Raw genomic sequence first — 12,662 nt, 5'->3', positions numbered from 1 at the left:
AATGTTGCAACTGTATAAGGTACTGGTGAGACTGCACCTGGAGTAGTGGGTCCAGTTCTGGTCTCCATATTTGAGGAAGGATATACTGGCTTTGGAGGTGGTCTAGAGGAAGTTTACTAGGTTGATCCCTGGGATGAAGAGGTTGACTTATGATGAAAGATTAAATCGTCTAGGATTGTATTCGCTCGAGTTCAGAAGAATGAGAGGAGATCTTATAGAAATATATAGGATTATGAAGGGTATGGATAGGATAGATGTAGGAAGGTTTTTTGAGCTGGCCGGGGAAACTAAAACGAGAGGACACAGTCTCAAGATTCAGGGGAGTATATTTAGGACAGAGATGAGGAAAAATAGTTTTTCCCAGAAAGTAGTGAATGTTTGGCATTCTCTATCCAGGGAAGTGGTTGAAGCTGCTTCATTAGACATATTTAAAATTTGGTTAGATAAATTTTTACATGATAGAGGAATTAGGGGATATGGGGAGAAGGCAGGTAGGTGGAGTTAGGTCATAAATTAGATCAGCCATGATCTTATTGAATGGCGGAGCAGGCTCAATGGGCCATTTTTGGCCTACTCCTGTTCCTACTTCCTATGTTCCTATGTTCCTAGGATATGATCCAGGATGCCTATGTTGCAGATATCAGTTTGGACTATGTGTGCCAGAGGGTACTCACGCAGAGTAAGTTAGACTTAAGATCAACCTTGTGAAATAACTGGAAATCTCCCGCTTTAACATGGAAGATACTCCATTTGATGATCGAACCCACCACAGCCGCAGTGTCCCAGGAGCACCAAAGTGTTACTTTTGCAGTCAACCAAAGCATCCCCAAAAACACAAAAGATGCTACATACTCGAAGTGCAGAAAGAAGAGGTACTACGCGAAGGTATGTTCCAGTCCCAGCGCTGCCACATGCACAGCATGGGAGCCGCCATCTTGGCCACCGTCAGCTTCCAGGGATGACCACGCTGCAACACGGGGGCCGTCACCTTGGATGCATCCAACTTCTGGGGTTAACCACATCACTGCTTGGGCACAACCATATGTTTCCAGACTACGTGTCAACACGGGCTAGACTACAAACTGACACTGTGGTGCTAGACCAAAACGGTCCACATCAACTCTCCCGTCTATGATGGACATCTCAATAAGCGATCAGGCGACAAGAAACCTTTTTGATAGAGGGACCACTGAGAGTTTTATCCACCCAATACAGTGCAGTGTTACTCCATTAAAGAAAAGCCAGCAAGCTGTAAAGTCACCCTGGCCTCAAAGATCCACTCAGCCGAGACCTACAGCTACATCACTGTGATGCTAGACCATGCAGGGCGTGACTTAAAAAAAACTTTAAACTCCTTATCATGCTGCAGGTCTGCGCACTAGTGCTACTAGGGCTGGACATTAAGTGCCATCTCAAGGGTGTCACAATGCAATACGATAGTTCCCTCTCCCCCACTCATGGTCAGAAACTCTCAGTTCATCAGCACACCCTCTCCCACCATGGTACCCCCCCCCACCCCACCACTGCCAGCCCAACCGACACACAGTCTCTCTACTCTCGATACCAATCCACCATCACAGCTAATCAACCTCAATGCCACCTATAAGCCAGTTGCTACAAAAAACTGGCAATAAAGTGAAGGGGACAGGATGTTTATTAAAGCAGAGGTCTGGTGACTTCTGAATGAGGAGATCATTGAGCCCAGTACCAACCCATGGAGAGGCCAAGTGGTGGTGATCAACGGTTGGGGGTAAACACAGGAAGGTGATCGATTATAGCCACTCTACACAGCTGGATGTGTACCCCTCCTTCGAATTGCAGACATGGTCCATCAAATTGACCAATATCATGTCTTTTCAATGATTGACCTGAAATCTGCCTACCACCAGCTCCCCATCTGCCTAGAGAACTGCCAGTACACTGCCTTTGAGGCAGACAACCACCTCTACCATTTTTTAAATATTTTTTTTTATATAAAGTCTCCTTGGTGTTACCAACAGTGTCTCCGTTTTCCAGCAGGAGATGGACCAGATGGTGGACCAAAATGACCTGTGTGCTACCTTCCCCTATCTGGATAACATCATGATTTGCAGCCATGACCTGCAAGATAATGACGCAACCTCCAGATATTCCTTAACAGCCAAACACCGAAACCTCACCTACAACAGGGATAAATGCATTTTTACACCACCCACCTGGCGAACCTTAGCTGTGTTGTGGAGAATGGGGTTATTGGCCCTGACCCTGACCACATGCACACACTGCTAGAGCTCCCCTTCCCCACAGCCTCAAAGCTCTGAAAAGGTGCCTGGGCTCCTTTTCCAACTACGCCCATTGGGTCCCTAATTATGCAGACAAAGCTCACCCCCACATCAAGTCCACATCCTTCCCCCTGATAAGAGAGGCTCAGGCAGCCTTCAGCTGGATAAAAGAGGACATCACTAAAGCCACAATGTATACGGTGAATGAATCTGCCCGGTTTCAGATCGAGAGCAATGCATCCGATTTCACCCTGGCTGTCACTCTGAACCAGGCAAGTTGGCCTTCTTATCCCATACCCTCCAAAGCCCAGAAATATGACACTCCTCCATCAAGGAAGAGGCTCAGGCAATAATTAAGATGGTGTGGCACTGCAGACATTACCTGTCCAGCAGATGTTTTACCTGGCTCATGGACCAATGGAATGTGGCATTCATGCTTAACAAAAGTGGTGTAAGTTAGAGAATGATAAAATTTTGAGATGGAGGATTGAACTTGCCATCTACATGTGGTGAATGTCTGCTAAGCTGCCTGTCACCCCTCTGACGAGCCTTGCTCTACTAACATTGGCTGTGCATTATCTCTACTGTTAAGGACACTCCCCATGGGTATAACTGTATATGCACCTATTGTCTTTCATTATTGTATCATGAGTTTTTGCTAATAAAAGCCATGATTATTGTTTGACCACATTGTCTTTGTCTAGTTCATCAACTGGCACTTCAATTTTATTAGCAGGAATGGATGCAGCACTCAAGCCAGAGCAGCTGATAATCGACCAGTCTGCCCCGAGGGCCAGAGAAATTTGCAACCACTGGATTGCTTGTTTCGATTACTACGTGGCTTGAAACAACGTGGTCGATGAGGCGATACAGTGGGGCCACCTGAACTTTATGTTGGGTGAGGTCCCTTCACCGTAACGCATGGAGCTACCACTCTGGCTATAGCCTGGGAACGTCTGACTGCTTACTATGCGGCGCCACGGAATGTAGTGCTTGCTCGACACCAGATGCTGACTAGACGACAGAAACCCAGGGAAAGTGATGCTGCCTATGCACTGGCCCTCGACTCGCTGGTAAATGAATGTGATGCCAGGGCAGTCAATGTGCAACCACACCGCAATGCCTTGAAGCTGGATGCTTTAGTCAACAGGATTGACTCCAGTTACATCCAACAGAGGCTGCTGGAGATGGAGTCCTTAACCTACGTCCGGGCAGTCACTCTAGCCAAAACACTGAGAAGTGCCATGTGGTCCAGTAAAATGCTAGAAACCGAAAATGAAACATCCAGGAGTGCTGGAACTCAGAAGGAAAGAAAAGGGCGAACCCCTGAAAAATGCTACTTCTGTGTTAAGAGCTGGGACCCCAGACAGAAGTGCCCTGCTTGATTTGCTACCTGCAGCTATTGTGGGAAACTCGGCCACTTCGCTAAAGCGTGTAAGGCAAAAAGTACTCCCATTGATAAGAAGCAGAAGAGACGCATCAAGAAAATGCGTCCTGGAGCTGCAGGAATGGAAGACAACTGTGAAAAGTGGGAATCTTCAGTCAAGCAGGCTGAATCGACTTCAAGTGACGGCGAGGTGAGATCCCCTGTGATAGCTCAATTGACTCCAAAGCTTGGGGGATGTTACGGACTGGAATGGTTGACTATGAAGGGGGAGGTGAATGGTGAATCTCTTGATTGTCTAATAGACTCGGGGAGTGCTGACAGCTAAGAAAGTTGCCAGAGCCTTAAATTTGCGGAGATATCCAGTGAACCAAAAGATATCGATAGCTTGTAGTGAACTTACAAAAACTGTACGGGACAAGTGTAAAGTTTCTTTAAATTTGCAGGGGCATTGCCTTGCTGATGTGTGGCTCTTTATTATGCAGGAGCTCTGCGCCCCTGTGTTACGGAGGTTAGATATTTAATCTCAGATGAACAGTGTAGTGTTAAATTTCTGTGGGCCACTACCCACATTTACCATCCCCTGCGCTACTTACTGCAGTATGTCTGCATTAAAGATCAAAGCTCCTTCCCTTTTCAATGATTTATCCTGAGTGTCAGCCGATTGCCACTAAGAGCCGTTCTTAAAGCAAAGAGGATTATCAAAGTTTATCAAAGCGGAGACCCAGAGACTGCTTAAAGAGGGAATAATTGAACCTAGTAAGAGTCTGTGGCGAGCCCAAGTAGTAGTCGTGAAAAATCACATTAAGAGACGACTGGCTATTGACTACACTAACCTGGATGCCTACCCCCGCCACACATCAATGAAATGATTAATCAGATAGTGCAATACAAAGTGTACTCTTCTATTGAACTCAAAGCAGCTTATCACCAAATCCTCATTTTGAAAAAGGAACGGATCTATACAGCTTTTAAGGCTGATGGGGGGTTATACCAGTTTTAAAAGGTACCTTTTGGGGGTCACTAATGGTGTGTCCGTGTTTCAGAGGGAAATGGATAAGATTGTTAGGACGTATGAGTTACAGGGTACGTTTCCCTATCTGGATAATGTCACTATCTGTGGGAAAACACAGGCTGAGTACGACAGCAACTTAAAGAAATTTTTAGCAACAGCTAAAGAATTCAACCTTACATTTAATGAGGGCAAATGTGTGTTCAACGCGACAGAGCTACCCATTCTGGGCTACATTGTCCGCAAAGGCGAAATCCACCCCAACCCGGAAAGAAAGGCCCCCCTTAAGAAGTTAGCACCCCCTGTAATGGAGGATTAAAACCATGTACCCAGATGCTTTTTGCTTATGTGGAACTGACGACACTGGGTCCACACGCAGGTCACCTTACTTTCAGAACTAGCAGATGTAATTAAACTCAGCCATGGGGACTTATCTGAAGATACACTTTGAAATGGAATTCCACTGTGAGGCCCAGGGAAAGCAGTTGTCAAATGCAACACTCTGAAATTGACGAATTGGTCACAACCTGTCTTGCTCGAGAAGTTTTAATAAGTCTTTGTATCTACGAGATAAACCAGGAAATTATAACATCCTGGTTCCATAATAATTAATCTTCTAAATTGTAGAATGTAATGTTCAGTTTTGATTTTGACTGACAAATATTAGAAGGAGTAGGCGCATGATTAATTGTTTTTGGGGTATATAAGCCTGTGGTCCTGCTGCTGAAGTTTAGACTCTCCGAGGGGTGGGAACACCCCTTGTCAAGAAGGAAGAACAGCCAGAGTCCGAGCAACGTCCCAGTCGGGGGAGGTGGAGAAGCTGCTACCAGCGCCCTGACAACCTACTATAAGTGTGCAGTCGTTGCCTCGCTTCGGCAGTTGGGACCAGTCCAAGCGTTGATAAGTATAGTTGGGAAGGGCTTGCATATTGTAGTGTGAAATCAGCTTTTGAATTAGTAATAAACATTTGTATAAACTGAACTGCTCTCGGTGTGTGTGTCTATTTTCTTTCGGTAGCTCAAACACTGTGACCAATCTAAAATGAACAAAATGAGAGGTATAAGTTTACCCAAGACAATTGGCGCTGCGAGCAGGGTTGGTCTCAAGATGTTTCGCCGAAAGAAAGAGGTGAGCCCTGAGCAGTTCTTGATTCCTGGATGGACTTCCAAAGACGATGGGTTTGGCATGTTGGCCAATACCCTGTCTTTGTTGGGACCACCCATTAGTTGGGATGAGAAGTTAGACTCATCAAGTGCACCTCTGGGAGAGCGGGTTGCCACTCTCCTTCGAGAAAGTAAATTTCCTGATAAAAAGGGAACGCTGACGAATGGTTTTTGGTTGCTGGCCACAGCATTACGCCACTCCGTTCAGCGTGAAGCAGAATTAATTCAAAGAGAAGTAGAATCTCAGTGCAAAAGAAAGCAATTAGAGGAGGAGCTAGAAGTCCTGCGACAATGCTGTTCCATGATGAGCGAGATTGTTCGCACCAGTCAGGACAGAGCCAAAGAATGGGAAGATAAGCATGTCCAAATGATTTGCCGTAATATTAAACTCCGGCAGCAGCTCTGTGCAGATAAGGAAAGGCATGGAGTAGAACCCGATCCATATCGTATTCATGCCATGATAAGGAATGGTAACGATCCTGATGTAATTGAGGATTGGGATGGGAATATCTGGAATGACAATGGTAATAATGCAGATACTCCTCAGCATGTGTCTAACATACTACCCTCTCCATCTGCTGTTCACGCCCGCCCTATAAGGCAGCAGATTTCCCAAACAGACAGAAGGGGGGATGATGTAAGGGTAGAGATGGAAGGGATAGATACCCCGGTTTCCCATGTGGACCCAGGGGAAAATACCCAAACCCCTGCTTATGCTCTATGGCCTACTCCCTCTGTTGGATGGCCTCCACCTCCTCCCCTAGACTGGGTGGAGGACCCTGTGAGTCAAAGTGGGAACAGGGGTCGGAAGGAGTCAATGATCCGTGATTTCTCAGTAAAAGAGCTGGCTGCCATTGGAGATCGATTTAGGCAAAAAGCAGGGGAACATCATCCCCAGCTGCTGAGTCCTGGCCCAGCTGTGCTTTCTGCTCCCACTGCTGCTTCTATCGAGCTGGCTTCTCCTGCTCCAGTTACTCATGATGAGGTAAAACAATGGGTTAAACAGGCTCTTAAAGATAACAATAGCATGTGGTCCTGGAAGCCCCCGAACCCTTCTGAAGCCTCAAGGTGTGGGCAGGATTCCCGTGTCTACTCCATCGAGACACGGCGCACACATGGGGATCCGCGGCCCTACATACCGTTAACAATCCACTGGGGTGGGGGTAATGATCGCCAATACTTGGCTTTGGTCGACACCGGTGCAGAGCACTCGGTGATTCCTGGTAATCCCGACCTCTGGACTGGACCGGCCTTTCAAATAGAGGGGTTGGGAGGAGCGGTCACCCTGGCAAAGGAAATAAAAGTCTGTGCCATGGTGGGTGATAGCCCTTCCCCTGTCTGGTTACATGCCCTGGTGGCTGCTACTGACGAGTGTATCCTGGGTATTAATATGTTGGCCGGTATGGCCCTTAATACTAGCCAAGGGGGATTTGAATTTGGAATTCGAACTATTACAAAAAAACTAGTAGTGGGTCAGGTTAAGTGGGATCCTGTGATGGTGCCAGCCCCCATGAAACCAGTGTGCATTCCACAATATCGTCTCCCTGGGGGGCAGGAAGAGATTACTGCCACCATCGATGCTCTGCAAGAAGAAGGGGTAGTGAGGCCCGCAACGTCGCCCTTTAATAGCCCTGTTTGGCCGGTCCAGAAGCCAGATGGCTCCTGGAGAATGACAGTTGATTATCGTTTTTTGAACAAACATGCCCCACCACTTGCTTCAGCAGTTCCGGACATTGTCACCCTTATTGAAAACATTGCTACTGGGAACTCAGGAACATGGTATGCTGTCATTGATCTCGCTAACGCCTTCTTCAGTATTCTTATAGCTGAGGATTCACAGGATCAGTTCGCCTTTACCTGGAAGGGGCGCCAGTATACCTTCATCCACCTTCCAGTATCGCCTTCCCTCTCAATTCACCATTATATTGATGATGTGGCCTCCTGGAGCCTCTGGCAGAAACAAGAGGGTCGCCGAGTCCCACTGGGATTCTGGTCACGTACCATGTCCGAGGCTGCCACTCGTTATTCTGTTTTTGAACAACAGTTACTAGCCTGTTTCTGGGCCCTGCTAGAGACTGAAAGAATGACAGGTGATGCAGATGTTCAATTGCGACCTGCACTTCCTATAATGAATTGGGTCCTGGCTAATGATGCTAATCTAAAGATCGGGCGGGCTCAGCAGTCTTCTATTGTTAAATGGAAGTGGTATATTCAGAGTCATGCGACCAGAGGGCCTGAAGGGGTGGGCCACGTACACGAACAGGTGGCTTACCGTCCCAGGTCAGGAACTCACTTATCGGAGGAGGGGGATGGTGGCTCCAGTCAGTATGCTGAGTTGAAGGCAGTCACTTTACCACTAGATCCCCATGATCACCCTCTTCGCCTGTTTACTGATTCCTGGGCTTTGGCTAATGGACTTGTGGTATGGATGCCTGATTTGCAAAAGAACAACTGGATGATACATGACCGCCCAGTATGGGGCAAAGAGTTGTGGCAGCTGTTGTGGGATGCTTCCCACCATCGTGAGATAACCGTTTATCACGTTGATGCCCATACCAATATGGCGACTAACATGGCTCAACATAATGCAGTAGCAGATCAGCTTGCCACTATCAGCTGTGCTGATACCGTCCCCCTGGCTCGATGGGCACATGAACAGAGTGGTCATTTGGGGGAGAAGGGATCAGCTATGTGGTCCCGTACACATGCTTTATCCGTCCATCAGGATGATGTCCGCGTGGTCGTACGTACATGCCCAGAATGTCAGCTTGTGAAGTTCCATACCATTCCACCTGGTCCACATGGCCGAATAAAACGGGGTGCTCACTCAGCTGCGGTCTGGCAAATTGATTACATAGGCCCCATGCTAGACTGTATGGGTAAATATTACATCCTAGTAATGGTTGACACCTTTTCGGGCCTGGTTTTTACTTTTCCCACCAAGACGGCTGACCAAGCTAGCACTATCCAAGGACTAAACCATTTGATTTATCGTTATGATGTTCCAGAGGAGATTCACTCTGATAATGGCTTGCACTTCTCCAGGAAAGCAGTCTGTGATTGGGCAAATGACAATGGTATTTTATGGATCCACCATATTCCTTATTACCCGCAGGCTGCCGGGTTAGTTGAACAAATGAACGGCTTACTGAAGGAACAAATTCGTTTGGAAACATCACTGGGGACCCAGAAGGGATGGTGCCATGTGCTGCAGCAGGCAGTCGACAATTTGAATCATCGCCCTTTAAAAGGAGGTACACCTTTCCACCGACTTCTTCACGCTCCTGAATTACAGCCTATTCCAGAGGAATAACAGTCATTGCCCCCCATCCCCGAACTAGAGAATGTTGGACAAAAGGTATGGGTGGCACCACCAGGTAGTGGCCCTCCTGTAAAAGGGGAAATAGTGACACCTGCCCAGGGTAACACTCACTGGGTAGCTATTGAGGGACAGGATGATTTAGTCTGTTTAAACACTGAACGCTTATGGTATCATGAGTGACATGTGTCAGGCTTCTTTGTTCCAGGTTCTCCATTTTACACTCCTGGTGATCTGGCTTAACAGCTGCTTTGATGCCAGCAATTGGATTTGTAATGTCGAGGACGTTCCAAGGGAGTTACCCGTGGGAAACACGGTCCGATGCATTACACCAAGGAAGTCCTCGGTCACCAGCCTCAAGTGCAGCTTATATAAATATGTTATTGTTCAGCATGTTTCAAAATCTGTTTGTGAGCTCCAGTACCTGGGTATTGTGGCCAACAAGGATAATTTGAGCCTTGGTTGGAATCCTTTCTCATGGCTAACTGCTACATTTGGGGGGCTGGGCCACACTATCCTCCGTTGGTTGCTCGCGTCATTGCTTATCTTTGTAATTGTTGTTTTGATTTCTCTTTTTTCGCTCCCTCTGTACTCAAATACTGATTAGGCCTCGCAAATGACAGATTGTGACCAAGGGGTGGGATGTAATGGAGGATTAAAACCATGTACCCAGATGCTTTTTGCTTATGTGGAACTGACGACACTGGGTCCACACGCAGGTCACCTTACTTTCAGAACTAGCAGATGTAATTAAACTCAGCCATGGGGACTTATCTGAAGATACACTTTGAAATGGAATTCCACTGTGAGGCCCAGGGAAAGCAGTTGTCAAATGCAACACTCTGAAATTGACGAATTGGTCACAACCTGTCTTGCTCGAGAAGTTTTAATAAGTCTTTGTATCTACGAGATAAACCAGGAAATTATAACATCCTGGTTCCATAATAATTAATCTTCTAAATTGTAGAATGTAATGTTCAGTTTTGATTTTGACTGACAAATATTAGAAGGAGTAGGCGCATGATTAATTGTTTTTGGGGTATATAAGCCTGTGGTCCTGCTGCTGAAGTTTAGACTCTCCGAGGGGTGGGAACACCCCTTGTCAAGAAGGAAGAACAGCCAGAGTCCGAGCAACGTCCCAGTCGGGGGAGGTGGAGAAGCTGCTACCAGCGCCCTGACAACCTACTACAAGTGTGCAGTCGTTGCCTCGCTTCGGCAGTTGGGACCAGTCCAAGCGTTGATAAGTATAGTTGGGAAGGGCTTGCATATTGTAGTGTGAAATCAGCTTTTGAATTAGTAATAAACATTTGTATAAACTGAACTGCTCTCGGTGTGTGTGTCTATTTTCTTTCGGTAGCTCAAACACTGTGACCAATCTAAAATGAACAAAATGAGAGGTATAAGTTTACCCAAGACACCCCCAGACTTAGCAAAAGCCCTTAAAAGGTGTATGGGATTCTTTTCCTACTACTGCAAATGGGTTCGGGACTACGCCACCAAGAAACATCCTCTGTTTGGCACTAAATCTTTTCCTCTCTCTCCAATGTCCTTGAAGGCTTTCGAGAGAATTAAAGCTGATATTGCCAAAGCTGCACTCTCGTCCATTGACGAGGATGTCCCATTCCAAGTGGAAACTGATACTTCAGATTGTACCTTGGCAGGAACCCTTAATCAAAAGGGCAGACCTGTGGCATTCTTCTCCTGCACATTACGCGGACCTGAACTTAAAAATCATGCCATTGAAAAAGAAGCCCAGGCTATTATTGAAGCTGTTCATTACTGGAGACACTTTCTAGCCTGCAGGAAATTTACTCTTGTCACTGATCAGAAATCTGTAGCCTATAAGTTCAGTACTAAACACAAAAGTAAAATCAAGAACGATAAGATGGCACGCTGGCGAATAGAACTCGCAACTTATAATTATGAGATCCAGTACAGACCGGGCAGGTAAAATGATCCCTCTGATGCATTGTCGCAATCTGTTGCTGGTGCTCAGCTGGAGGGGCTAAAAGAGATCCATAGTAGACTGTGCCACCCAGGAGTCATGAGGTTCTTCCACTACTTAAGGGCTAACAACCTTCCTTACTCTCTGGAAGTCAGGAAACTGACTAAAAGCTCTCCCATTTGTGCAGAATGCAAACCACAATACTTCAAAGCTCCGGAGGCCACTCTCATCAAGGCAACTCGACCTTTTGAGAGGATTAACTTAGATTTTAAAGGACTGTTACCTTCCAACAACAAAAAATCTATATTTCCTTACTGTAATTGACAAATATTCCAGGTTTCCCTTTGCGCTACCCTGCCCTGACGTCTCGTCAGCATCTGTCATTAAGTCACTTAACAGAATTTTCAGCATTTTTAGTTTTCTCAATTACATTCATACTGATAGGAGCACAGCATTTATGAGTGCTGAACTGCGGCGAACCCTGCTACGAAAGGGGATCGCCACCAGCCATACCATGAGGTACAAATACAGTCTGGAAGACTGTTAATCTTACTTTAAAAACACATGGTTACCCTGTTACCCAGTGGCAGGAGGTGCTGCCTGAGGCGCTACATTCTATTCGGTCATTATTGTGTACTGCAACAAATCAAACACATCATGAACATATGTTTGCCTTTCCTAGGAAATCAGGAAATGTGATGGACTGGCCAGCCTGTTTATCTGAGCCTGGAACCGTGCTGCTGAAGAGCCATGCTCGGGCGCATAAAACAGACCCCGTAGTCCAACCAGTTCAGCTACTGCTTACCAACCCCAACTATGCTCATGTTAAATTACCAGACGGGAGTACAGACACTATACCCCAAAGAGATCTGGCCTTGTCTGGTTTGCCCCTTCCTTACACCCCTACTCAGAGTGAGCCTGAGAGATTGGGCTCACCTCCCCAGCTTGTGACCCCTAGTAAGCTTTCAGATGGCCATGCTCAGGCTCCACTGCCTCACACTGGCAATTCTGGAACGGGTCCAGAAGTCAGTCCTTCCCACACTATAGACCCAGGAACTGTACAGTTCCTAAAGTTGCAAAGGAGCCACCTGTTTTGAGAAGAAGCACCAGAATTTGTAAACAACCTGATAGGCCGACATATTGCTTGCTAGATACTGGCGTATTTTGGCTGTTAGAGTATTCTCAATGCCAAATCCATGCATCGCTTGCTTCAGTCTTTCCCAACAGCTGTCATTTTGATTTTAACCCTTCTTCTGCCGGGGGGAAGACTGTGGTGAATGTCTGCCAAGCTGCCTGTCTCCCCTCTGGCGAGCCTTGCTCTACTAACATTGTCTGTGCATTATCTCTACTGTTAAGGACACTCCTCTTGGGTATAACTGTGTATGCACCTATTGTCTTTCATTATTGTACCATGAGTTTCTGCTAATAAAAGCCATAATTATTGTTTGACCACATCGTTCATCAACTGGCATTTCACTACAACAATGGTATTCTGTATCAGCCAGGGAAGCTCAAAGTCCCCAGATGCCCTATCCCAAGGGATATGTGTCAGTGCAGATAGGCTGCCTCAAAACTCTC

The 12,662-nt window shown here is 46.5% G+C and overlaps 1 protein-coding gene and 1 long non-coding RNA gene across 3 annotated transcripts in view; one reads left to right on the top strand and one right to left on the bottom strand.

Annotated features, from left to right (window-relative positions):
- The window catches only part of tfpi2 (tissue factor pathway inhibitor 2), a 65,578-nt gene that overhangs the window by 42,217 nt on the left and 10,699 nt on the right, over positions 1–12,662 (bottom strand). The gene's annotated exons all lie outside the window — the stretch shown is intronic.
- On the top strand, positions 3,571–10,460 carry LOC138751411 (uncharacterized). The gene is made up of 2 exons (XR_011349907.1): positions 3,571–3,838; positions 9,348–10,460. It is a non-coding gene; the product is annotated as an uncharacterized lncRNA (long non-coding RNA).

Source organism: Narcine bancroftii, chromosome 1 (assembly GCF_036971445.1).
Source record: "Narcine bancroftii isolate sNarBan1 chromosome 1, sNarBan1.hap1, whole genome shotgun sequence".
Classification (NCBI taxonomy): Eukaryota; Metazoa; Chordata; class Chondrichthyes; order Torpediniformes; family Narcinidae; genus Narcine; species Narcine bancroftii.
Note: the sequence above shows the minus strand (reverse complement) of the source record. Positions and strands in the feature narration are given on the sequence as shown.